General features: G+C 44.7%; 1 pseudogene; it reads right to left on the bottom strand.

The window, feature by feature from the left end:
- Positions 1-12,220: 12,220 nt before the first annotated feature.
- Positions 12,221-24,597, bottom strand: part of LOC134206047 (disintegrin and metalloproteinase domain-containing protein 12-like) — a 71,799-nt pseudogene continuing 59,422 nt past the window's right edge.

Raw genomic sequence — 24,597 nt, 5'->3', positions numbered from 1 at the left:
GACAGACGAAGGCTTGGCTACCGCCCCCATCACGGCAGGTGTCCCACAGGGATCAATTTTGGGTCCATTGCTGTGGAACGTGATGTACGATGGCGTGCTGCGGTTGAAGCTCCCGCCAGGAGTCAAGTTAGTGGGATTCGCCGATGACGTAACCATGACCGTGTACGGAGAATCCGTCGAAGAGGTCGAATTGACTGCAGCCTATTCGATCAGCCTAGTGGAGGAATGGTTGCGCAGCAAGAAGCTACAGTTGGCGCATCATAAAACGGAGATGATAGTCGTTAACAATCGGAAATCGGTTCAGGAGGCGCATATCGCACCGTATCTCGCGAAGCGGCATGTGTACTCGCGGGCATGATGCCTATCAAACTGGTGGTAGAGGAAGACGAGGAGTGCTACGCCCTCAGGGGCACCGATAACGCTCGAAGGAATATAAAGGCAGCAACGGTAGCCAAATGGCAGAGAGAGTGGGACAACTCGCCTAAGGGAAGGTGGACCCATCGCTTAGTCCCAAGTGTGTCGGCATGGATTAGCAGACCTCATGGGGAGCTAAACTTTGGCTTGACCCAGTTCTTAACAGGCCATGGATGCTTCAAGTGGTACCTACACAGGTTTGGTCACGCGGCTTCTCCCACCTGTCCGCAATGCCCAGACGTGACAGAAACGGCTGAACACATCCTGTTCACATGTCCTCGGTTCGAAACGGAGAGGAGTGCGATGTTGGGGGCATGCGGAACGGACACCAACACCGATAACATCGTCATAAAAATGTGCCAGAACCCAGAACAGTGGAGAGCGGTTGCAAGAGCGACGTCCAGGATAGCCGACATCCTGCAACGAAGTTGGCGCATAGAGCAGCAGCAGGCAGCCGTTACGGATAGCGGACCATGAGTCGTGGAAGTCGTGAATATATATGTCGATAATGGATGGGAACGACAGCGTCGCAACTGTATTCAGCTTGCGGCGAGCGCGTAGCCGCAGAACGTGGCGAAACGGCCGGGTTCGGAGCAGCTCCCGCTTTCGGGGAACTTCTCGTCGGAGTAGGTTAGATCCGTCGTCGGGGACTATCCGAGTCGTTCGAGATCGCGACCGAGGCGGGAGCTAAATGGCTCAATGAATAAGGTGAGAGCTGAATGGCTCAAGGCAAATGAAACTCGGTTATCGGAGTAGGCTAGGTCCACCGCCGGGGATCAGCTGAGTAGACCGTGGCGTGCGAATGTACCGGCTTCGGGTCGTCGGGGCACCATTGAACTGGAAGTTATCTCCATCCGGAATCTTTGGATTGACCTCGGCACTCGCCCGGTCACCCGTTGAGACGGCCATCAGCCATCCACGAATGCGGGTCGTCGGTATCGGGGGAGCTTCCGCCGCCGGGGGACTCCCCGTCGGAGTAGGGTAGATCCGCCGCCGGGGGACTATCTGAGTAGCTTGCGAGCACGTTGAGAGCTAAATGGCTCCAAAAATAAAAAGGAAAGTAGATGCGTTGCTGAATGGCACAAGGAAAAAAAAGTAAAGGGCTTAAGGGCCCACGCTTTTGTGTGCCAAGGGGAGCCAAAGGGAGAGGAGTACTTTTAGTACTGCTTTCCCCCACAGAAGTAATACTGAAAGGTAGTCCCGGGGGGAATTGTGCATTAGAAGAGAGGGTAACTCAAGTAACCTTCTGTTGCTTGGGTGGGTTTAGTGGGTCCGGCGGTCTGGCCTTCTGCCAACCGCGTCAACCCCACTCCCTGAGTGATAATTTCAGGTGTCTGTATGCAGATTTGCCTTCATCCCTCTATAAAAAAAAAAAAAAAAAAAAAGCTTCCGAAAGATATTCAATTTGCAAAAAAGAGAGCTAACCGCGGTGGAGGTTGGTACTCGGATTCTGATGGCTTTTCCGCAAACGTGTCCTTTAAGTGTAGGGGTTATCACGCCTATCTAGAAAGTAGAAGGTTGAGGGTTCGAGTTCCTCCAAGACACGTGGATTCTTTTTCGCAAATTTCATATCAATTTGTCCATTTTCGAAGCATATGCACAGCCAAGATATTTAACAAAAAAATAAAAATCCTATTATCACAAGACAATTATTGTCGTGAACCTAACTTATGAACTTGAATGGCCAGTAATGGCCCACTCGTAATCCATGCACCTAGTCTTGAGTGACCACTGGATTTCCTCCTAAAGTTCCTCCGGATTTGACTCCTATTGTCTGTCTTGCTGCTGCCCAAGATTTTGTATAGGTTATCCGACTTCGTCAGTACATGGAAATAACCAGCGGAAACATACATTTTCAGTGCAAAACGTAAACAAACGAGCATAAATTCCATACAAAAATCAACAAGTCGGATAACCTGTACATAAAAAAATCTTGGCTGCTGCCTATCTGATTGCCTCTTGGGCTGGAAGATTCTAAAACTGTACGTAACAGGTGGATTTTATAAATTGATCACTTTTACATGTGATACGGATCTTCCGAAGGCCCTTGGGTGCTCCTCACATCCGTGAGAATGGGTCACGACAATAATTTCGTGCTCATCAGAGTACGACAAGAAAATTAAAAAAAAAAGACTCTTCTGGTAATGTGGACAACTTGTTTGACGAAACCCTAACGTGCAAATTTATGAGAAAGATCCAGTTTCTTATTTTTAAGAATTTAACGGTAAGCCGCACATTGGCAATTTTCTTACTAAAATGTCCAGGGAAAAAGAGGAATAATAAAATAAAAAATAAGAAATGATTTGTAATAAATTCAAGAATTTTGTAGAACAACGACTTTCAGGAGAAACATGCGCTTAAAAGCTCTAAAATCACTTTAACATGGTCAAAGCGTGAACGAAATGAATCGCAATGTTCACAATACTTATAGAGCAAACCAAAAGCTACCGTTTAGAGGTTGATGTCATGATCTTCGGCGTTTATATCTTTAGTAAGATTTTTTTCAAAATTGAAAATAGCCCAGAATCACTCAATTGACTTGAGCCCAGAGTCTCTCAATTTTCGTGTATACATGGATGAGACAGTGTGCCATGAGCTACGAAAGCTCACGTAGCATGGATTCAGTGTGACGAGAGAAGCTCACGCGCATAAAATAACTAATTGAGCGTGTCTCAATGTACGTCTGAATAGCTGGCGTTACTCAATGAGCTAGACTTTACTAAGGTGGCGCAGATAAGCGCTGCATGCCACTAGTTATCTCTTTCACTCTCCCGCTGTTCTTATGCAACGCAAATAGTGACGTCACTAATTGCATTGCATAAGATGACTGGGAGAGTAAAAGAGAGAGCTAGTGGCACGCTGCGCTGATCTGCGCCACCTTAGTAAAGTCTAGCTCCTTGGGCGTTACTTGGGCGACGATATGGTCCAATGCACCGAATGAACACAATGACGTTTGAGACGGGCGCTGTTTACTAAAAATGAACACTTGCATGAACTCGATGAATGAAAAAGTATTCATACTTAGTAAACAGCGCACCGCTCAAACGTCAATGATGAACTCGGTGCATTGGACCATTATTGAATGGGAATTTCCCGCCCAAGCTGTTTTACGCACCTTCGCTGTTGTTTGGAAAGGTTTGCCATCCACGCTGTCTCAATGTCTCAATGCGACTCATCTATGTAATGTGAGGTACACAAGCTTCTTGAGACTCGCATGCGCCAAATTTTATATGCGCGTAGCAGTCGTTGCTCAATCTTATCTTTTTTTGTACGCGTGCATGATGTCTGCTTGAGCCACCTCGAAATTTTATCCTTTACTTATGGATTCTGTACACCTCCGGTGGTGCAAAGGGCCGACTTGAAAGATCTCCATCCTGAGCGTTGCGCGGCTATCGCTTTAACCTGTTGCCAGGTTAGATTTCGGTCGACTTCTTTTATTTCTTTATTGAGGCTTCGCGCCATGAGCCTCTGGGTCTGCCTCTGCTGCGATGTACCGCTGGGTTCCAGTCTAATGCTCGTTTACAGATTTCGTTTCCACCCCTACGTAGAGTGTGGCCGACCCAGCCCCACTTCCGATCCCGAATTTCTGTTGCTATCGGCCTCTGGTGACAACGACGATGGAGCTCGTTGTTTGAGATCCAGTTGTGAGGCCACCAGGCCCGAATTATATACCGCAGGCATCTGTTAATGAACACCTGCAGCCGTTGAGTGTTCTCCACTGATACACACCATGTTTCGCTAGCGTACAACAGCACAGATTTCACGTTAGAGTTGAAAATTCGTATTTTGGTGCGTTCACTTATCTGCCTGTTTTTCCAGATATTTCTTAAACTCGCAAAGGCAGCCCTTGCTTTCTTGATCCGTGCGCCTATGTCGATCTTGGTACCGCCGTCTGACGCCATTTGGCTACCAAGATATTGGAAGCTTTCAACATTCTCCACTGGTTGCCCGGCTACTGTGAAACTGGAAGGGGTCACCGTGTTTACATCCAACGATTTGGTTTTGTTGACGTTGATTACTAAGCCTGCCGAAGAGGAGCGCTCAGCAAGGTCGTTGAGCTTACTCTGCATATCAGAGCGCCGTTGCGCGAGGAGTGCAACGTCATCAGCCAATTCGAAGTCGTTTAGGTGCTCCATGGTTATAGGCTGCCATAACAGCCCGCGGTTTGGTTCACGGTCAATTGCATCTACCAGAATCTCATCGATTACGATGAGGAACAGTAACGGTGATAGAATACATCCTTGCCTCACACCAGCTACGACCCGGATAGGTTCGGACAGAACCACATTGTGCAGTACTCTACACGAAAAGGCCTCGTACTGTGCTTCGATGAGGCCGATGATTTTCTCAGGAACCCCCTTGCGTCTCAGGGCGCCCCACATATTCTCGTGATTGAGACGGTCGAAAGCTTTTTCGTAGTCAATGAGTACCAAGTAAAGGGACTCTTGGAATTCGTTGACCTGCTCCAGAATGATGCGGAGCGTGACAATATGGTTCACACAGGATCTTCCGGCACGGAATCCGCCTTGCTGCCGCCGGAGAGTCGCATCGATCTTCTCCTGAATCCGGGCTAGGATAATTTTGCACAGAACTTTGAGAACGGTACACAGCAACATAATGCCTCGCCAGTTATCGCATACAGTCAGGTTACCCTTTTTGGGTACCTTCACTAAGATACCTTGCATCCAGTCGACCGGGAAAGTTGCGGTGTCCCAGATATTACGAAATAAACGATGCAGTAGTTGAGCGGATGTCATGGGGTCAGCTTTGAGCATCTCGGCTGATATGCGGTCGACCCCTGGGGCTTTATTCGATTTCATGCTTTGGAAGGCTGTTTGAATCTCTAGCAGTGATGGAGCTTCGGTATTGACGCGTGTTATACGTCGGATCTTAGGCAGATCATGCCGAGGTAGTGATGGCCTGGCTGGCACTTGGAAAAGTTGTTCGAAGTGCTCGAACCAGCGTTTCAGCTGGTCAGTTGGGTCGGTCAATAACTGATTATTCGCGTCTTTCACAGGCATCGTTGCATTCATCTTCGCCCCGCTTAAGCGTCGTGAGATATCGTAAAGGAGGCGAATGTCCCCGGTTGCGGCGGCTCTCTCTCCTTCGTCGGCCAGAGAGTCTGCCCACGCTCGCTTGTCCCGTCGACATGAGCGTTTTACTTCCTTCTCAAGAGCCGCGTATCGTTGACGGGCTAAGACTTTGGCTCCTCTGGTTTTCGATCGCTCTATCGCGGCTTTGGATTCTCTTCGCTCTTCTATCTTCCTCCAGATCTCATCGGTGATCCATTGTTTTCTCTGGGTGCGTGGTTCGCCCAGATAGTTCTCGCTGGTGGCGATGAAGGCATTCTCTATGGCGGTCCATTAGTCTTCCACGCTGCCACCTTCCGGAATATCTGCAGCATGCGTCTCCGGTTCTTCAACGAAGGAACGTTTCACCGTGGCATCTTCCAGTCGGCGTGTGTTGAATCGTCGTCCAACTCTTTCCTCCTGGCGACGAATCCGCGCAATGCGCAGGCGTATTTCGCCGATGAGGAGGTGATGATCAGACACGATATCGGCACTACGTTTTTTCCGTACATCAAGAAGGCTCCGTTTCCGGCTGATGCAGATGTGGTCGATTTGATTTTCTGTAAAGCCGTCACGGGAGACCCACGTGACCTTGTGAACCGGTCGATGAGGGAAGAGCGATCCCCCGATCACCATGTCGTTATTACCACAAAATTCTGCGAACAGCTCTCCGTTTGCGCTCATTTCTCCGGGACCGTGGCGTCCCATAATGCGCTCATGGTTCGAGTTGTCGGATCCGATCTTCGCATTGAAGTCGCCCAAACAGATCTTGATATCACCCTTCAGAATTCTATCTATGACGGCATTGAGTTGACTGTACAAGTTCTCTTTGTCTTGCAGATCGGCAGCATCGGTTGGCGCATAACATTGGATTATAGTAAGGTTTCGGACCCGTGTTCTAAATCTGGCAACGATTATCCTTTCACTTATAGGTTCCCACTTCATAAGCGCAGAGTGTGCCTGAGCGCTTAGTAGGAAGCCAACTCCGCGATGCCGGGGAGCGTGGTGACCTCGTAAACCAGAGTATAGCACAACTTGTCCCGACGGCGTTCTGTGTTCTCCAAAGTTTGGCCAACGGACTTCACTCAGTCCCAGGATCTCAAGCTTCATGCGGCGTGATTGGCAAGTTGTGCCAATTTACCCTGCTGGGTTAGGGTTAAAACGTTCCATGTTCCTATTCGTGTCCGTTTTTTCGCGCTAAGAGTCGTCGCCGTAAAATCAGTCCGTATTCAGATTCTCGAACAAATTGATGTTTCGGAACAGACGCTGTTGGAACCGCACCTCCTTGGTGGACAGACGCTCGATCGGTCGGGTCAAATTTGTTTAAAGTCCCACCCAACACCAGGACTAGGCTAGTGCGCTTTGAGCGGCACACGGTCGCTTTGATAGGGCCTGCTTGGGGACACATGCAGCTTTTTATAGAAGTTCAACAGAGCCCACTGTCGAACCCCACCACATCCTAGGCAGACCCCACAGGACGCACCCTCTCACTCTAGCTGATGTTAGAAGGACAACAGTGCCCAGGATGCACTACCAGCTAAGTACGCAACCCTTAGCTGACGGTCAGTTGTCATCGGAAGACCCGTGGAAGCGTGAGTATTGGAACTTGTGAGGACCAGAGCTATGTTAGGCGCCCCTTCCCGGATGTCAACTCACCATTTCGCAGCCCATTTTATCCGAATCAGCAAAAAAATTGACATCAGGCTTATTTTAGCATAAAAATTGTGATTCTGGGCTGACAGGTTGATTTTCGATACTTTTTGAAAACATGAAGAGGTTTAATGCTCCTGGGCTTTGTGAACGATATCGATATTATCGGGACTGATCGTCGTGCCGTGGAGGAGGCTTTTGTGTCTTTAACTCTTTATAAGGCAGACGAATCTAAACAATAAATTAACAAAAACAACAATAGGACACAATGTTGACATGGTATTGAACTCAAATGTATGTTTGTTATACATTAAACAGTTCAGAAACATTGAAAAATTGGTGGCAATATAGTTGCCACTGCCCGTAAAGCGGGACAACATTGGTGGCAATATAGTTGCCACTGCCCGGCAAGCGGGAAAACGAGCAGCAACAGAAATACATAAAAGATTTTTAAAAATTAGGTTTTACGTAAAACCAGTCAAATCAAGGCACGTTACATTTTTTGATGAAGAGTCCTAGTCGGAAAACGTATTATAAGTAAAAAAAAAAAATTTGCGCTTTTGTTCCCGGGACCTTTGAAAAAAAAAAACAAAATTTCGTCAAAAATCCAAAAACCAAATATACAGAAAAGCAAAGCTTTTTTCACGATAATCACTTCATAATCTAACACAGGAGATTCAAAATAATTAATACCAACGGGAAAAAGTATATCTTTATTGTTTTTTTAACGAATTATAATTGAAAATCCTTCTTCCTATCGTAACATACGATCTGTTCGTAAAAAACTGTTCTCAAATTGACATTTCAATTTTTTTTATGGCTTCATCTGGGGTGTTACTAGGAAGCAAACAAAGCCACTACATGGGAAATAATAAGTAGAGCTCTTGTTAATAAATAGAAAAACATATAATTTGTTGGTGGCAATATATTGCCACTGCCTTATAAAGGGTTAACCCTTATGCGGCCGACGGGGTACCCGTGTTCCTTTTTCAGCTTCAAGTGGTGATATTTCAATGCCTTTTTATAGCTGAAAACTGAAACTCGGTGACATCTAAGAACTAAAAAAATCACGTTGATACAGTGAGGAGGGACGTGGGGAGCGGCATTTGATTTTTTCCCGCGTGGATGGCCGACAGGGTACCCGTGTTCCCAGTAATTGATATTTTCATAACTTTTACAATTTTCAACCGATTTAGATAATTTTGACAGTTTTGGAAACAGAAACTCATATACTTTTTGCCCATTGTCAAGGTTTACAGTTTCTGTCCATGGTTATACAATAAATCTTTTAAGTAAGGCTTAAGAGTCTACATGCGTTAACAAAGGACTATTAACCAGTTTCAAATATATTACATGCTCATTGCGGTTCTTAGAACAGTCGGAGTTCACAGTATATGTTCTCGGTCTCCAAAAACCCCTGGAGTAAGGCCTCAGTCATCCAAAAAATGCCTGGGAAAAGATCTTAAGGTCTGCTAGCGTAACCAAAGGTCTATCGTGCAAATTCAAAAACGGTACATGCTCTTTACTCCATGTATTTCTAGAACGGCCATTAGCATATGCCATGAACGCATTTTATTCGTGGGTCACAAAGAACAAGTACCAAATTTAAAGCAGGCTGATATGTCTCTGGTGTAGATTCTAATGCCTTACTTCAGAGTTTTGTTGGATGACCATGAACATTTGAAATGGGTGCATTCTATTCTACGTACCATAAAGGGCATGTATAACTATTCAAATAGGCCGAAAGAACTCTGGTTACGCGTGAAGTTCTTGAGGATTGTTCAAGGGCTTGCTTGGATAACCATGAGCAAATGCAATGGAAGCGGTCTACTCTATGTACCACGAAGGGCATGTGCCACTTTTGAAACAAGCCAAAAGATCTCTGGTTACCCATGCAGATTTGAAGGCCTATTCCAGGGTTTTCTTGGATGACCATGAACCTATGCAATGGACGCATTTTTTTTTCGTGTCACACAGGGCATGTACCACTTTTGAAACAATCTAAAAGGTCTCTGGTTACGCGTGTAGATCTTAAGACCTTTTCCAGGGTTTTCTTAGATGACCATGAACATATGCAATGAAGGTGTTCTATTATATGTACCACAAAGGGCATATACCACTTTTGAAACAGACCGAAAAATTACTAGTTACGCGCAGATCCTAAGGCCTTTCCAGGGTTTTCTTGGATGACCATGAACATATGCAATGAAAGCGCTCTATTCTATGTATCACAAAACACATAGGTCCAAGCTCCAGGAGGATCTCGAAATACTTTAAATACTTGAAAATTATTATGAACGTCTTACTGTGCGTCATCAAGGATCTGCACCCCTTATGACTTCTTGATTTATCGGCGTACCAAGAACATCTTAAGGCCTCATCATTAAAAAAAATTGGACAACCATGATAACGAAAACAATTTGGACGACCCTAATACCGAAAGTTACATCTTAAGACTAAAAGTAAGTTAAATATCAAACTTTGTTTACCCAAACGATGGCAAACTTTTTTTTACGCTCGAAATTCCAAATAAGGCTCCCTCTTTTTACGCCCTAAATTGGAAATAACTCTCCCTCTTTTTACACTCTGATTCCATTTACGCTCCCCCGTTTTGGGCGCAAAAAGAGGTTTTGCAGAACATATGTTGTGATCGAACTATTTTCCAAGGACATGTACCAGCATTTTGAAATTAATTGACAGACCTTCGATTACGCGTGTGGATCCTGTAGCCTTTCTTCAGGGATTTCTTGTATGACCGAGGACTTATCCGAGAGATTTCTTCGATAGCGCAGAACATATGCAGTGATCACATTTGATTTCAAGGAGCACAAAGAGCATGTACCACTTTTAAGACAAGTCCATAGACCCATGGTTACGAGTATAGACCTTAAGGCTTTTCTCCAGAAATTTCTTGGATGACTCGGAGAATATACTGTGAACGCATTCTATGCTAAGTACCACAAAGAGCATGTATCGTATTTGAATTTGGATAATAGGCCTTTGGTTACGCTAGTAGATCATAAGGCTTTACTCCAGAGATTTCTCGGATGACCTCACTTCAGGGACTTTTTGCATTACCCAAAGCATGTATTGTGAACACTTTCAATTCTAAGAAGCGCAAAGAGCTTGTAGTTATGAGAATACCAATTTATAGGAACACGGGTACCCTGTCGGCCATCCACGTGTGTTTTTTTGTTGGTTGCATAAGGGTTCAAGAGGGAGACAGCGAAGATTGAACTCACGATCAATTCCAGCGGAACGAAGTACATGATCGCTGGCAATTAACGTGGGTTCATTAGTGGTAGTGAAGTGGTGCTGGGTGGCAAAAAATTTGAGGTGGTAGAAGAATGTGTGTATCTTGGAACATTAGTGACGTGCGATAATGATGTTACACGTGAGGTGGAAAAGCGTATAGAGACTATTATTATTACGGACTTCGTTATCAGCTTAAGTCCCATAGTCTGCAAACAAAGACAATATTCGCGTTGTATACTACATACTCCGATTCTTCCGGTTGCTTTATACGGTCATGAAACATGGACGATAAAGGAGGCTGATCGGAGAGCTTTTGAAATGTTTGAGTGTTAGGTGCAGCGAACAATATTTTTCTTGTTATTGGCATTACATCCCCCACTGGGACATTGCCGCTTCGCAGTGTTCATTCATCATTTCCACAGTTATTAACTGCGAGGTTTCTAAACCAAGGTACCATTTTTACATTCGTATATCATGAGGCCAACGCGATGATACTTTTATGCCCAGGGAAATCGAGACAATCTCCAATCCGAAAATTGCCTAGACCTGCACCGGAAATCGAACACAGCCACCCTCAGCATGGTCTTGCTTCGTAGCCGCGCGTCTTACCGCTCGGGAGTAAACAGGAGAACGGCATCTGGCGGCGTCGCATGAATCACGAGTTGATTTATAAAGGGCTGGATATTGTAAGGCTTATACAAAAGGGAAGATTACGCTGGGCTGGACGATGCGTATGTCGAAGGAGTGACAAGCAAAGAGAATATTCAGAAGATAACCCGGAAGTGGCCGTCGGGTTCGTGGAAGGCTGTGTACACGATGGCTTTTTGCAGGATTGAGTCCACTGGATGATGATACTCCATTCGGTGTAGCTTAATCGAGGAGCTGTAGCTGTCAAGTAAGTACCAGCTACACATGATCACGGGAGTATGTGGATTCTACATGGATGTGGAACAAGACATTCCGAAGACACAAGACAAGCGCAAAAAATTGAGACAAAGCGACAAAAATCAACAGATTCTGATATACTAATCATTACTAATCGGTGCGGCCAATCTTTCTACAAACGAGAGAGACAATAGTCCCGTCCCGCGCTCGCCAGTTCTATACCACTCGGGTAGAGACGGTTCAGTGTGCCGACATACAAATGGATTGAAGATGATACGACTGACTATACTGTATTTAAAAATATGTGTAGATGCACAGCACGTGGAATATTATGTCGAAAACCGACCCAACCCCAGTATATTAGACATATGCTTTCCCTGCTAAGCTACGAAAGACCTCCTTCTTCCCACCTAACTAAGCGTAATGCTACGTACACACCAGTCAAGCAGTTCGACGAACATTGACTCCACCCCCAAGAAAACGCTTCGGTTGCTGCTTTGTTGGAACGTGTGTGAAGTTGTTCGAACAACCATTTGACAGTTGGCGGCTCGGTTGGGAAAAATTAAAACGGTTTGATTTTGGTTTGAGTTGTCGGGGGTGGAGTCAAGGTTTGCCGAACATGTTTGAGCATTTGTAGTGAAGTTGCACAAACCCCCATATATTTTTTGATGGTTGGTGCTCGAGTTGGTGCTTCGGTCGTTCGTGTGTGATATTGTTGGTCGAATAAATTGATTGTTCGTGTCGGTGTTGATAAAAATTGATGAATGTTTGAATAAACGGGAGGTGGAGTCAATGTTGGTCGAACTGCTTGACCGTGTGTACGTTCCATAAGTAAGCCCGAAGTACCAACACTAGACACATGGTCCAACACTCATTTTATATTCACAAGAGTAGTCTTAAACATTGTATTGGCTTTTTTCGGAACTAAATTAAAAATCTCCCCGTCATTTCAATATTATAAAAGACTTTATTTCGTTAGAGCTGTATCCTCTCTCCTTCCATTACAGTTGTTCTGACAAAATTGTTCATTTGTTCATCTATAAAAAGCAGTTTTACTTTACACAAATATTTACTTATGGTTTTCACCTTCATCAACTTTCTTTCTTTCTTTGCATTCCTACTAGTAGTAATCAGCTTACATCGTATCCTAAAAGACGATTCTATTCGTTTTCGATAACTTCTTGTACGCAGGATTTTGATTCGTTTCTTTAGCTTCGATTTTCGAATTCTTCAAATTCATTCATTATCTCCTGATTATATATTTGACAACAACTTTCACTTCGCTCGGTCACCTTCCTGATTACTTACTCTCTTATCATTTCACTTTTCCGCAGCATTTTCAATTTTCTTTGGTTGCTATTTACAAACGAATGAGATTCTAAGCTACGCCGGACTTGTCTCGGGGATTTTTAAAAATACGACGGGAAGGGGACAAAATCGCTGCAATGAACAATAGAACTGGAAAACTGGAAGGCGGACGCGGATAGAGAACAAGCCGTAGTATCACCGACAACTAACACTTGCTTATCAAATATCTAATAATGTGTGTGATTGTAACGTTTGTAAAAAACCGAAAACGATCTATTGCGCGAATTGTTATCCTTACTCTACTCCGGTGATTTTGATTGTTTCATAACTCTTAATAGTTTCGGGAACGGAACAAAGCGGGTCAACATACCCGCTTCCGATTCTTCATATTAACATAATATGAATGATTGATATTCTGCGCCATTGATGTGATTGGTGCTTAGTACGGATTATCTAAGTAGAAATGGCGCTTTTTCTAGTTTTCACTCACTGGGACAGCGTCCTACTTTTTCGATTCGAACTTCTGCTGCAGCGATGCCACATTAGAAGACTTTCCGGCACCAGGTCGTGCGGCAGCCGTTAGAATTTTGTTGCTAGAGGACGAGATCTTCGGTTTGACTACGCCTTCCGGCTTGGCCGGAGTTTTGGGCTTCTGCGCCGGAGCGCTGGCCTTGGCCGCAGTGACGCCACCATTCGCAACCCTACCCTTGGGCGAAGGGCTCCGCGTTCGAACCGAACTACCGATTGGCTTTCGACTGCCGTTGACGGCCGAAGTGATGCTGGGGGGCGTTGGATTTCTGCTTAGCTTCGGAACCGTACTGCTACCGTTGGCGAGCTTCTCCTGGTTGATTTTGGACTTGGTGGCCGCTACGACCGACCCCGGACGGCTGTTGGACATCGTGCTGTGATAAGGCTTGTACGGAGCAGCTGCCGTTGTCGTGGACTTTTTTGGTTTACTGAACTCGGCGGGGCCTTCGAACTGCAGCGTGCCAAGGACGTTGGATCCTCCATTTTTAAAACTACTTAAATTAGATGAAACACTTTCTGGCTTCGATGGGGCCACCCGTGCGATTGGGGCATTAATAGCCGACGGTCGCAGATAACCGCTGGACGTGGTACTGACATTGGACTTGAGAGTGGGTGGATACGGTTCGTCATCATCGTCCGTGGGGGCTTCGATTTGGTCTTCATCATCTTGAATCTCAGAGGTGTTGACGTACGTAGGTTCGTCATCTTCCTCCTCGGCCATAGGTGCGTGCGAGTTTTTCCGAGCGCCTCCCTCGCGCTTCAACGTTGTAGCTATGTACACCGAGTCACTTCCGCGACTCTCAATCTCATTGACTATTTCTCCCAGGAGACCCATGCTATCGGAGCTTCCAGATGAAAGTGTGGCCTGGGGTGACAGTATGCTTGGAGGCGATGGAGACTCATCGATCACCGAGTAGATGTTGTCATGCCCAAGTGCAGTTACCGGTCCGTTGGAAGACGCCGATGGGATGGATTCTTCTACGTCCTGGCAGTCGTCGTAGTCGTTTCGGGGAGCTACTATTATCACCGACTTCGGAGGGGGTAGTTTGTGGTAGCCGTGAGTTGCAGGCGTTGCCGAAGTCGGAGGAACTGGAGGTCGTGGAGGAGGCATTGTAGGACGCGATCCCACCATACTCTGAGGGCGTTTCAGAGTGGATGGTTTCCGTGGAGACTCTGCAGCAGCCTGACCATCACCGGGAACACGCTTTTCGTGCGCATTCGGATCTCGCATGCTCTTCGCCCGTTGGACGTTGGGAATGCCAGGCCCCAGCGTCGATTCGGTTTCGTTAAGTTTTGGCATACTCTTGGCTAAATCGGAAGCGATGGGAATCGGGGCGGAGATCTCGAGGTTTTTGAGCTTCTCCTTATCAACAATTTTGATGTTTTTGGGTTCCGCTTTGGGCAGTTTTTCGTCTTTCTTCAGGTAGGAGGTGATGCGGTTCAGTTTGCCTTCTTTGGGTTTCTTGTCCTTGAGGGTAGGGTTGATCAGAATCTCTGGAACGATATTTTCCTGAGAACCTCCGGATGGGTCGGTGTGTACGGGAGGTAGTACCGGAGCGGGTCGGATGGGGACCTTGACTTCTCTGGAGGTGTTGGTGGATGATTCCAGGATGGGGCTGGAAATGATTGGACGTGCTGTTGATCCGGGGTTCAACGGAGGCAAGGCCGGAGCGCTCTCCATCTGGTGCTCGTGATTGGCCAGTTTGTATCCGTTGATCTGATGGATTCCTGCCGGTTTATTGTAGGTGCTGTTACCGATCTGTACCGTGTGAGCGGGTACGGCTGGCTTAAATTTGGGAGCAGGGGGTGCAGGGCGGCTGGGAACGGTACTACTGGTATCCTCACTGTATTTGGACACCGGGTGAACGAACGCTACATTGGGAGACTTAAGGTTGACTCCCTGCTCGGAAAGGGGTTTAAGGGTGAAGCCTTTGAATTTACCGAACATGTTGTTGCTCATGAAGTCCACATCACTCGAGGGTCTTAGCAGTGCGGAGTTCATATCGTCCGGAGAGTTAGGCGACGAAGGAACCATCGTATGTGTCGATCCGGTGCTCCGGGATGAATCCGACTTCGGGTTGTTGGTAGGCCTAAAAAAGAGGGACATTACATTTGAATGGGCACAGTTGTTCTTCTTTAGAAGTTTGGTACAGTTAGTATTGATACACTCAATTCTCTTTATATGTCACTTTTGGGATTTTTTTAGCTTAAGTGATGGAAACACTAAAAGAGGTTGTAAACTATCGAACAAGTCATTATCCGGAACATTTTTTGCTGAGCCGGATAGACTGGAAGCAAAATGTCATTGCAAATTTCATACGATTGGATTGTTACACTGAGGATACTGGCCGTAAGAATTTCATACGACCAAACTTATGAGAATGTTTCATACGAATTGAACTATGAAAATCATAGAATCTTTTTTCGATCAATTCTAACTCTTTATTGGGTATCCAACGAGACAGTTTCTCGAAGCGTCGGTGGGCGTGTGGTGTGTAAGCACGCCTCCTAATCATGTCGTCCATGGATCCAAACCGGGTTACACTTTTTTCTAACAAACTGAAAATATTTCATAAAATTGTCGTATGAAATGCATTCCATTGGAGAATGGTACACTGAGGAAACGGGTCGTATGAACATCATAGGACACTCTTTTGAAATTGCGACATAAGAAAATGTGTTGATTTTCATAAGTTTTTCTTATGGAATGAATTTCATAAGACGATCTTATGAAATATTTTGAATATATGTGAAAAAAATCAACCCTGATTCGAACCGTGGACGTCGAGATTAGGAGGCGCGTGATTACATCACACGCCTATCAACGCCTCAAGAAAACATTTTGCTGGATAGCCAATATATATCCAGAATTTATCAAAACAAGGTCTTATGATTTTCATAATTCCATTCTTATGAAATGTTCTCATAAGATTGGTCTTATGAAAATTGTAAGAGCCATTTTCTTGAGTGTATGAAAATCAATACTTTTTCTTGTGCCGAAATTTCAAAAGAGAAACGTATGATGTTCTTACGATCAGTATCCTCAGTGCAGTTTTCTGCGAACGGTAATGGCCGCCAGGTTGCCCGTGGGTTAGTCTCTGGAAAAGGTGCTGATTAGAAGGATACACGCCATCTTATTTACCACGTTGATCAAAATGCTCGGAACGGTGGGTGCAATTGACATTCACAAGCGTCAAATCAGAGACTAGCCCATAGGCAAGCTGGTGGCCATTACCGCTCGCGGAGAGCTGGATACCAACCCTCGAATGAAGAAAAAATATTAAATAAGTGAGAAATGAGGAGTTTGAAGTGAGAAGTGAGGCGTCGTCTTCACTTCTGATTTTTCGCTTCTTAATGTAAAAATTCAAAAGAAAACTAAGGAGTGAGAAGTTAGAAATGAGACGTCTTCTCACTTTTTATAAGAAGTGAGAAATGGAAACGAGATGTCTCATTTCTTACTTCTCGTTCTCACTTCTCATGTGAGAAGTTAAAACTATGATAGAAGTTAAAATTAACAAGTAGGAAATAAGACGTCGCACGTCTTACTTCTAACCTCTCACTTTTCATTTGTTATTTCTCTCAAGAAGAAATGAGAAGTATAAAGTGAGACAGCAAACTTCTAACTTCTCATTTCTCACTTCTTATTATTTATTTCGTCCTTCTCAATAATCATTAATCACTTCACATTTTGTATTGTTCTGTCAAACAACATTATCGGCTGAATGGGCCATACAGCAAACAACATTTACGAGCATAGGATCCGTTCGGCCAAACTTAATTTACCGGCATGTGACCTGTTCAGCTACATTTTTTGCCAAATGACATTTTCGACCAAATGGCCCCTTCTACCAAACGACCATTTCGGCTAAACGGCATTTCTGGTCAAATGACATATTTGAAGGAACGATTTTTTCGGCCCTTCGAGGAAGAAGAATTCGACTCCGGATAGGAAAGGAAGGAAACCCTGCCCGAAAGTGAATCATTTCCATTTGTACAAAGTGAATTTAATTCCACCCGTTCTTCAGCGAATCAGTGTCTGGTAATAGCCATATCCAAGAAGCTATTCGTTTAGAATTTCAGAAATTATTTTCAAATGGCGACATCCATCCTTTGCATAGACGACATAATACGTCCGGCTGGAGATTGAAGAGCGACTTTTGTACCACACTACTGAGCTGATAAAGATGTTAAGTAAACATGAGGCTGTTTTTACGGACAAGCTGAGCTGTTTGAAGAATATGAAGGAAAAAGCAGTTCCAAAATTTTGCGTTCCCAGAAAGTACCATTAGGAAAAAGTGGAATCTTTTGAGAAAACGAAAAACGTTATTGCAAATGACAGGCTATCGCCTCACTACGACCAAGAACTCTTTGTCAAGCTATATTTCTAATAACGCACGTTTTCCAGAATATTTGCTTCAAAAGTCTACAAAAAGCACAATATGCTTACCGTCCTTATGACTAACGTACTAATGCCTTATCGATCCACCACATTATGCCGGCTGGTTGGATAGCCTCATATGCCCAATCCATAAGAAAGGGCACAGACTAGAGTGTGCCAATAACAGAGGGATCACCCTTCTGAACTCGGCGTACAAAATTCTGTTCCGTATTCTGTTTAACAGACTGAGACCACTTGAGAAGTCCATCGTCGCCGAATACCAGGCCGGTTTTTGTGAGGGCCGAACAACGACGAATCAGATGTTTAGTCTGCGGATGATCCTTGATAAATTCCTGGAGTCCAACTTGCAGAGTCACCATCTGTTCATTGATTTCAAAGCAGCGTACGATTCAGTGAAAAGAAATGAGCTGTGGCAGATAATGTCCGAACATGGTTTTCGGCGAAATTGATTAGACTGATACGTGCAACGCTGGATGGCCGAAATCAAGTATTCGGAATGCAGGCGAAGTGTCAACTTCGTTTGTGACCTTAGAGACTGAAAAGAATGATGCACCTCGAATTTACTGTTCAACACTACACTCGAGGGCGCTATTAGGAGATCTGGAACAAAGGAACGGCACTATCATCACACAATCGCGTATGCTCCTGGGCTTTGCAGGCGACATCGACCTTATTGAGAGGGAGACGGCGAGGATAGGCTTAACCATTAATTCTACCAATACAAAGAGGAAGACCAGTGGTGTTGGTGCTGAGGTAGTGCTTGATGGGGATGTGTTTGAAGTGGTGGAAGAATTTGTTTACTTGAAACGATTGTGACATGTTACAATGGCGTTTCCGTAAAGTGAAAAGACGTATATAAATACGTGAATAGGGCCTTCTACGGATTACGTAACCTTAGGTCCCGCAACATGCAGACGGAAACGAAATTTGCTCATACAAAACTCTTTTTCTACCAGTGATCCTTCATGGCAGCGGTTCTCAACCTTTTTCTTGAGAGGTACCCCTTCGAACTTTTACATTCATTGAGGTACCCCCTATTTTTTCGCTGTGAATGAAAATAAGCATCACTTGAGATGTATAAAAACGGAACTGAAAACTAATGAGATATATCCTGCTTATGATCGCATATCAGTTCCATCTTTGCTGGATTTTGATAATATACGATTTTGGGTAGTATGGCTCTCTATAAAGCTGATGAAATTTTCGTTATTCCGTGAAACTTGCAATTCAAATTTAGTTCATCAAGCTTTTATAAGTCTTTGAGGACATGTGGAGGCTTTTGAGCCTCTTGAAAGTAAACTTGGGAGCATCCGAGCATCTTGAAAGGAGGCTTCCGAGCCTTTAAAATGAGACATGAGAATTTTAAAAGGCCGCTTTTGAGCCTCTTGAAAGCAGGCTTCTGAGCATCTCTTCTTCCTCTAAACCTCGTCAAAGAACGCTTTTCAGCATCTTGGTAGGACGCTCTGAGCCTCTGAAAGAGGTTTTCAAACTCCTTGAAAGAGGAATTCCAAACCTTCTCTTGACTCTTGTCTCATGACAGGAAGCTTTGAGCCTCACGAAAATGGGTATTAGCTTCTAGAAGGAGTCTTCAAGCTCTTGAATTCAAACATTTGAAGGAGGCCAACCCTCTTGAAATGAGGCTTAAGCCTGTTGAAGGAGGATCTGAGCTTGATAGGAAGCTTGAGCCTCTGAAAGGAGGCTTCGCCCTTGAAAGGAGGCTTCAAGCCTCTTGAAAGTTTCAAGCCTCTAAAGTAGGCTTGAGCCTCTTGAAAGGAGACTTGAGCCTCTTGAAAGAAGGTTTCTGAGCCTCTTGAAAGAAGGCTTCTGAGCCTCTTGAAAGGAGGTTTCTGAGTCTTTGAAAGGAGACTGAGCCTCTGAGGGCTTCGAGCCTTTAGACTTTTGACCTCAAGAGAGGTGGCTTTTGAAAGTAGGCTTCTGAGCCTCTTGAAAGACAGCTTCTGAGCCTCTTGAAAGGAGGCTTCTGAGCGTCTTGAAAGGAAGCTTCCGAGCCTCTTGAATGGTGGCTTCTGAGCCTTATGGCAGGCTTTCGAACATCTAGAAAGTAGGCCTCTGAAAAGTAGACTTCCGAGCCTCTTCAAAAGCGGCTTTCAAGCATCTTGGAAGGAGGTTTCTGAGTTTTTGATAGGTTTTTGAGTATGTTGAAAGGGGCTTCGAGCTTTGAAAGGAGGCTTCAAGCTTCTTGAAAGAAGAATTCCAAACCTTGAAGGAGGCTTGAGTCTCTTGAAAGGAGGCTTACGAGCTGCCTGAAGAACGCTTAAGAGCGCTAGAAGAAGAATCCGAAAGGCTTGAAAGACTTTGCAACGCTACTGAGCTTTTACAGGCTTTGATAAACTGATCGCATCGCCATGCATATTATGTACAATGCAAAGTTTTGGAATCAAATATAAAATAATCATCAAAACTAATAATAAGTTTTATTGAAATGGTAATACATCCGCCATTAGCAGTTTTGTCGAGGTACCCCTGGGGCCAGCGAAGGTACCCCAGGGAACTATTACGATTGAGAAACTGCTTTATGGGTATGAAGCATGGACGTCCAAAGAGGCGGACAGGAGAGCTTTGTTTCGAGCTAAAAGTGCTTTGTACAATACTGGAGGGAATTAGAAAATAGTGTTCTGCGGACGCATGAATCATGAGCTGTATCAGGTATACAAAGAAGAAAATTGTGAATCGTATAAAAACGGCAGTCTTCAGTGGGCTGGTCACTTAGTGCGAATGTTGGAAGAAAGAATAGTCAAACAATATTCAACAGAGAACTAGATAGATGCCGACGACTTCGTGGAAGGCCACGAACACGCTGGCTGCACTGGTAGAATCGGACATGGGGACCCTAAACGTTCGGGGAAATTGGAGGAACACCGCCCAAGACCGATTATGGAGTTCTACAATACGCCAGGTATAGGTGTATTGACGCTGTAGATACCAGGTATCCAGGTAGATAGACCTGATATCGATAGGAATTCTGATGTTGACGACGATCTCCAGCTACTGATTCGTCTAAAAATGTAAGGCGAAGGTACATTAGAAACGTTTCACTATTCCGAGAAATACCAACATTGAGAATAATGTCTCAATTTGAATCCTAGTTCGAAATTGAAAAAATCCTAAACAAAACCTCTAAAGCCAATTCCAGCGCTTAGAGGGAATGAAATGTTATTAACAAATGGTGAAAGGGGTCAAAACTTGCTAGAGTTTAAGGTCAACTTTCCCAAAGAAAGTTTTTGACGTCTAAGTATTTTTAAAATTTATAATGAAAAATCGAAAAAGTGCTGTTTTTAAAGATTGGGCTGATTTTGAACGAACATCGGATGATTTTTCAGGCCGGTTCACACGTGCAGCACTTTTTGGTTTTTGTTCTCTATATCTAAAATAGTTAGAGGAGCCTTGGGCTGAAAGTCTCTCATTAAATACATAAAAAATTAGAGGCATAAAAATATGGGTTCTTTGGGAAAGTGACCTTAAATAAGCCAAAGAACACTATCATGGACATTTTCTTCGATTACATGTAGATGTTCTGACTGCTTTAGTATTGTTCTCTGCCGGAGGATCTTCATCAAGATCTCGTACTCTGTGAGCTGGCGGAATTTCCACGCGTCGACTTAATCACCAGCGAACTGTTCAATGCCATCTTCGCGCTGCTTCCCATTGTTGTACTCTGAATTCTTCACTGAATGTTAACTGCTTCCAAAAACTCCAGCGAAGGCTTCAGATTCCACAAATAATTTCTTGCCTTCTGTCTGCCGAGTTATATGGCAATGCACGGAGAAATCTCATTCTCTTTCGTTCTTCATAATTTTGACGTTTACTGGCCTTGTTGTTTTCTTATTTCTTTGCAGCGAGAAGACACAATGCAGTCCGTGCAGTGCCCTATAGCCGGACTGGGCCCATAACTTGGAGTTATGTTTAGCTTCTAGGAGGTTTATTTAGAATTGGAATTTAATGGGGCAGTGGGATGTCATGTTTCATCAACTGCTACCTACTTTGATTGCTACACCTTCTTTGAATATGTTGTTGAATAATGTAGACAAACTTGAGCTTGAGTAATTTTTGATCGGTGGTGTGACAGATTTTGAACAGCAGACTCTGATGAAAAATGTCAGTAGGAGTATGTGTAAGCAAGTCGAGCACATCGGTAATGGAGCCATATACATGTGCTCGACTTCGGTTAGCGGCAGTACACATCTAATTAAGTGTTTATTTGTAAGGTGATGGATTCGAAAAAGTGAAAATTAAAATCAACGTACCTGGAAGCGTCAATTATGATTTTCGTTACTTGTATTTTTTAAAGAATATGAATTGTGACGTAAAAGAGAATTGAGTTCATTGCACAGATGGAAGCAGTAATCCTAACGTGGAATTTGAAATCCTGAAGAGTTACCTCCGTGCCTCCGTCTATCATAAAGAAACACCTACCCAGTAGCGCAAAATGCATTATTGTTTGCGTGTATACGTGATGCCATGCGACTAAAACTACACACCAAGACGTTGGACAAATGACCAATACATAAAACCGGATTAGAGACATAACAATAATCGGATTAGTGAACTGAAAAATGATTTTGTATGCTTTCGACAGTAAATTAAGGTTAGAATAAAACCACAGTTGACATAACCACAACATTGATAAGATTATTATTAGCGAAAACATACGTAAGACTAGCCTAGGAACAAAATTAAAATCATGTCTTAATTCTAATGAATGTTTTAAAATAAGATTTTAAGATATTTTTATGAAAGAAGGAACTGACTTTTAACAAAACACCATTTATTTCTTAACAACTAAAGATGCAACTCCGTGCTTGTGTTTAGTAACTCAGGATTAGTACTGAAACCAACTGCAAGCCACTGATTTGAACATGCGGTTTGGTGGAAGTTTAGGTAGGATCTACATTTCGGCGGAACCAGAAGATGGAGAAGGAGAATGAGCGGAAGAAGCGATTGCACGCTTGGAACACATTGCAAAGCGAACGCTTGGTTTGTTGTACGTACACGGACGGTGGCTTGCGGTGCTTTTGGTGACTGCACCCGATGCTGACGCAGGTAGTAAACCGCGAAGGCAAATATCGAACAGGTTGGGACCACTCCAGAAGAAGATGTACAGAAACGCGTGAATCCGCTGCCATGTGAGAGAAACAAATTGTTCCGGAAATTAGATCCGATAAGGCGATATGCGGTGACGATTTTGGTTTTGCTAAATAGAAGTCAAAACTCACCATTTGGATCCGATGCCGGCCCACTGTCTTCTGAGCCCATTTCCGGACTCAGAAGGGCGGTCCAAACTTTTGTTGCAATGGCAGTGTCCTCGCTGTTACAGATTCTGCCATTGCAGTTCTCCGGACATTCCACCCCGTTACCTTGCGCTCGAAGACTCTCTACGGCCATCACACGCTGGTCGAACATCTTCCTCTCGCCACACTTGGCCCCATCCGGAGCCAATCCGGATCGACCTTCTGAGCCCCAAGTCCACGATCGCCGATCGGCAAGGAATCACACCCCATTATAAGTCATAAAGCTGTGCGACAGGATTGCCACCGATTCCATTCCGAACTCCAACCGCTCGTTCAGGTGCCGACAGTGTAACATTCCGCAAAACACATCCCCTCACCGCACTTGTCGTACTCGTTCTTCACTCGATTGTATCCACAGTTGCCATGTCTGGTACCCTCCTCTTTCTTATAACACTGATCGGATGACTCTCCCGTTGGACCCCAAGCAACGACACTGATCGTTCCTCGATCTGCAGGATCCCTGTAGCAGAACGCTTTCCCGTCCGCAAATCTCCGTATCCCTTTGAAGACATCGTTCGGGCAGTATTCGGACTCCCCAGAACAATATTCCGGCAGATCGATTCTCCTTCCGCTTCTCTGCAGACCGTGCTCCCGTTTTCGGTTTGCAACTGTCCAGGTCACAACACTCACCGTTGCACAAGAAGCATTCGAATGCAGCATACAGGTCCTCGGATTCAGCACGAATTTTTGCAATAATCCGAAGACCACAGTCACACTGTTCCCGTGCTCAACAAACCCATTGCCACATACCGGCGAGTCAAACAGCTGCGTCGGTTTGTTCTTCAAACAATAGTTCACGCATGATGAAAAGCCAAATTCAGCTGGTCAATGCTGCAACTGCTCCAGTGCTTCGGCGCGATCGAAGAACTGGAAGCGGACATAATACACCGTTCGTCCTCGCAGTGACAGTCCGGCGTCGTGCTCCATTCCGAAGTTATGTCCCATCTCGTGCGCAACCGTCGTGGCCTGCACCCCATCATCACTATGATACATCTCCACTCGCCGCTGAACTCGTACGCAGATCGGCCCTGAGCGCCTTCCCACGACGCCCCCCTCAAAGTGTTCCTTCGTGAACAGCTGCATTGTCGTTCGGATCCTGAAAGCACCTCTTGCGGTAGTGCAGGAAGTTCTTCAGCGTGATCTCCCATCGCTGGACAGTTCGATCTCGTTCGCCTCGTTCCAGATGACGACGCCACCAGCCCGATGAAAATGTTCAGCGGTTCGTACAGCGCGTTGATGATGTTGGGATGTCCTTGCAGTACTGCTGGATCACCTTGAAGTTCTCCTTCATGCTCTTGAACATCTTGTTGTCGATGACGATGACCAGCCTGACGTAGCTGGAGTGTTTGTTGGCATTGTACGGGCGCGGATGGTTGAGGACGATTTGCTTGGGGCGGCCGTTTGTGCTGGAATGGGAGAAGGTAAGAGATATTTTTAATGCAAAGAAGAGAAGAAATCTTCATTTAGGTGGTATACAAATGGAGCATAAATGTGAAATTGTGGTTCCTGGTTCCTGTTTTTGTATTTGCGAACGATCAAATAAGCGATATCAAATTGATAGGTCCATATCGCCAACAACTCAATGGCAGTAAGTTCAGTCAGTACTAGCTGTTTCATCCACACAGTTAGTGCAGACAAACAGTTAGTGCGTCCACACAAACAGAATGAACAGTTTGGATTCTCTTCGTTCTGCCAGTTGGTTTAATGGTATATATGGAGGACTATTCTGAGGGCACCAAAAATTTCTCTTGTTTCCGTGAATTTTGAAATGACTTCTCTT

This window comes from Armigeres subalbatus, chromosome 1 (genome assembly GCF_024139115.2).
Source record: "Armigeres subalbatus isolate Guangzhou_Male chromosome 1, GZ_Asu_2, whole genome shotgun sequence".
Taxonomy (NCBI): Eukaryota; Metazoa; Arthropoda; class Insecta; order Diptera; family Culicidae; genus Armigeres; species Armigeres subalbatus.
Note: the sequence above shows the minus strand (reverse complement) of the source record. Positions and strands in the feature narration are given on the sequence as shown.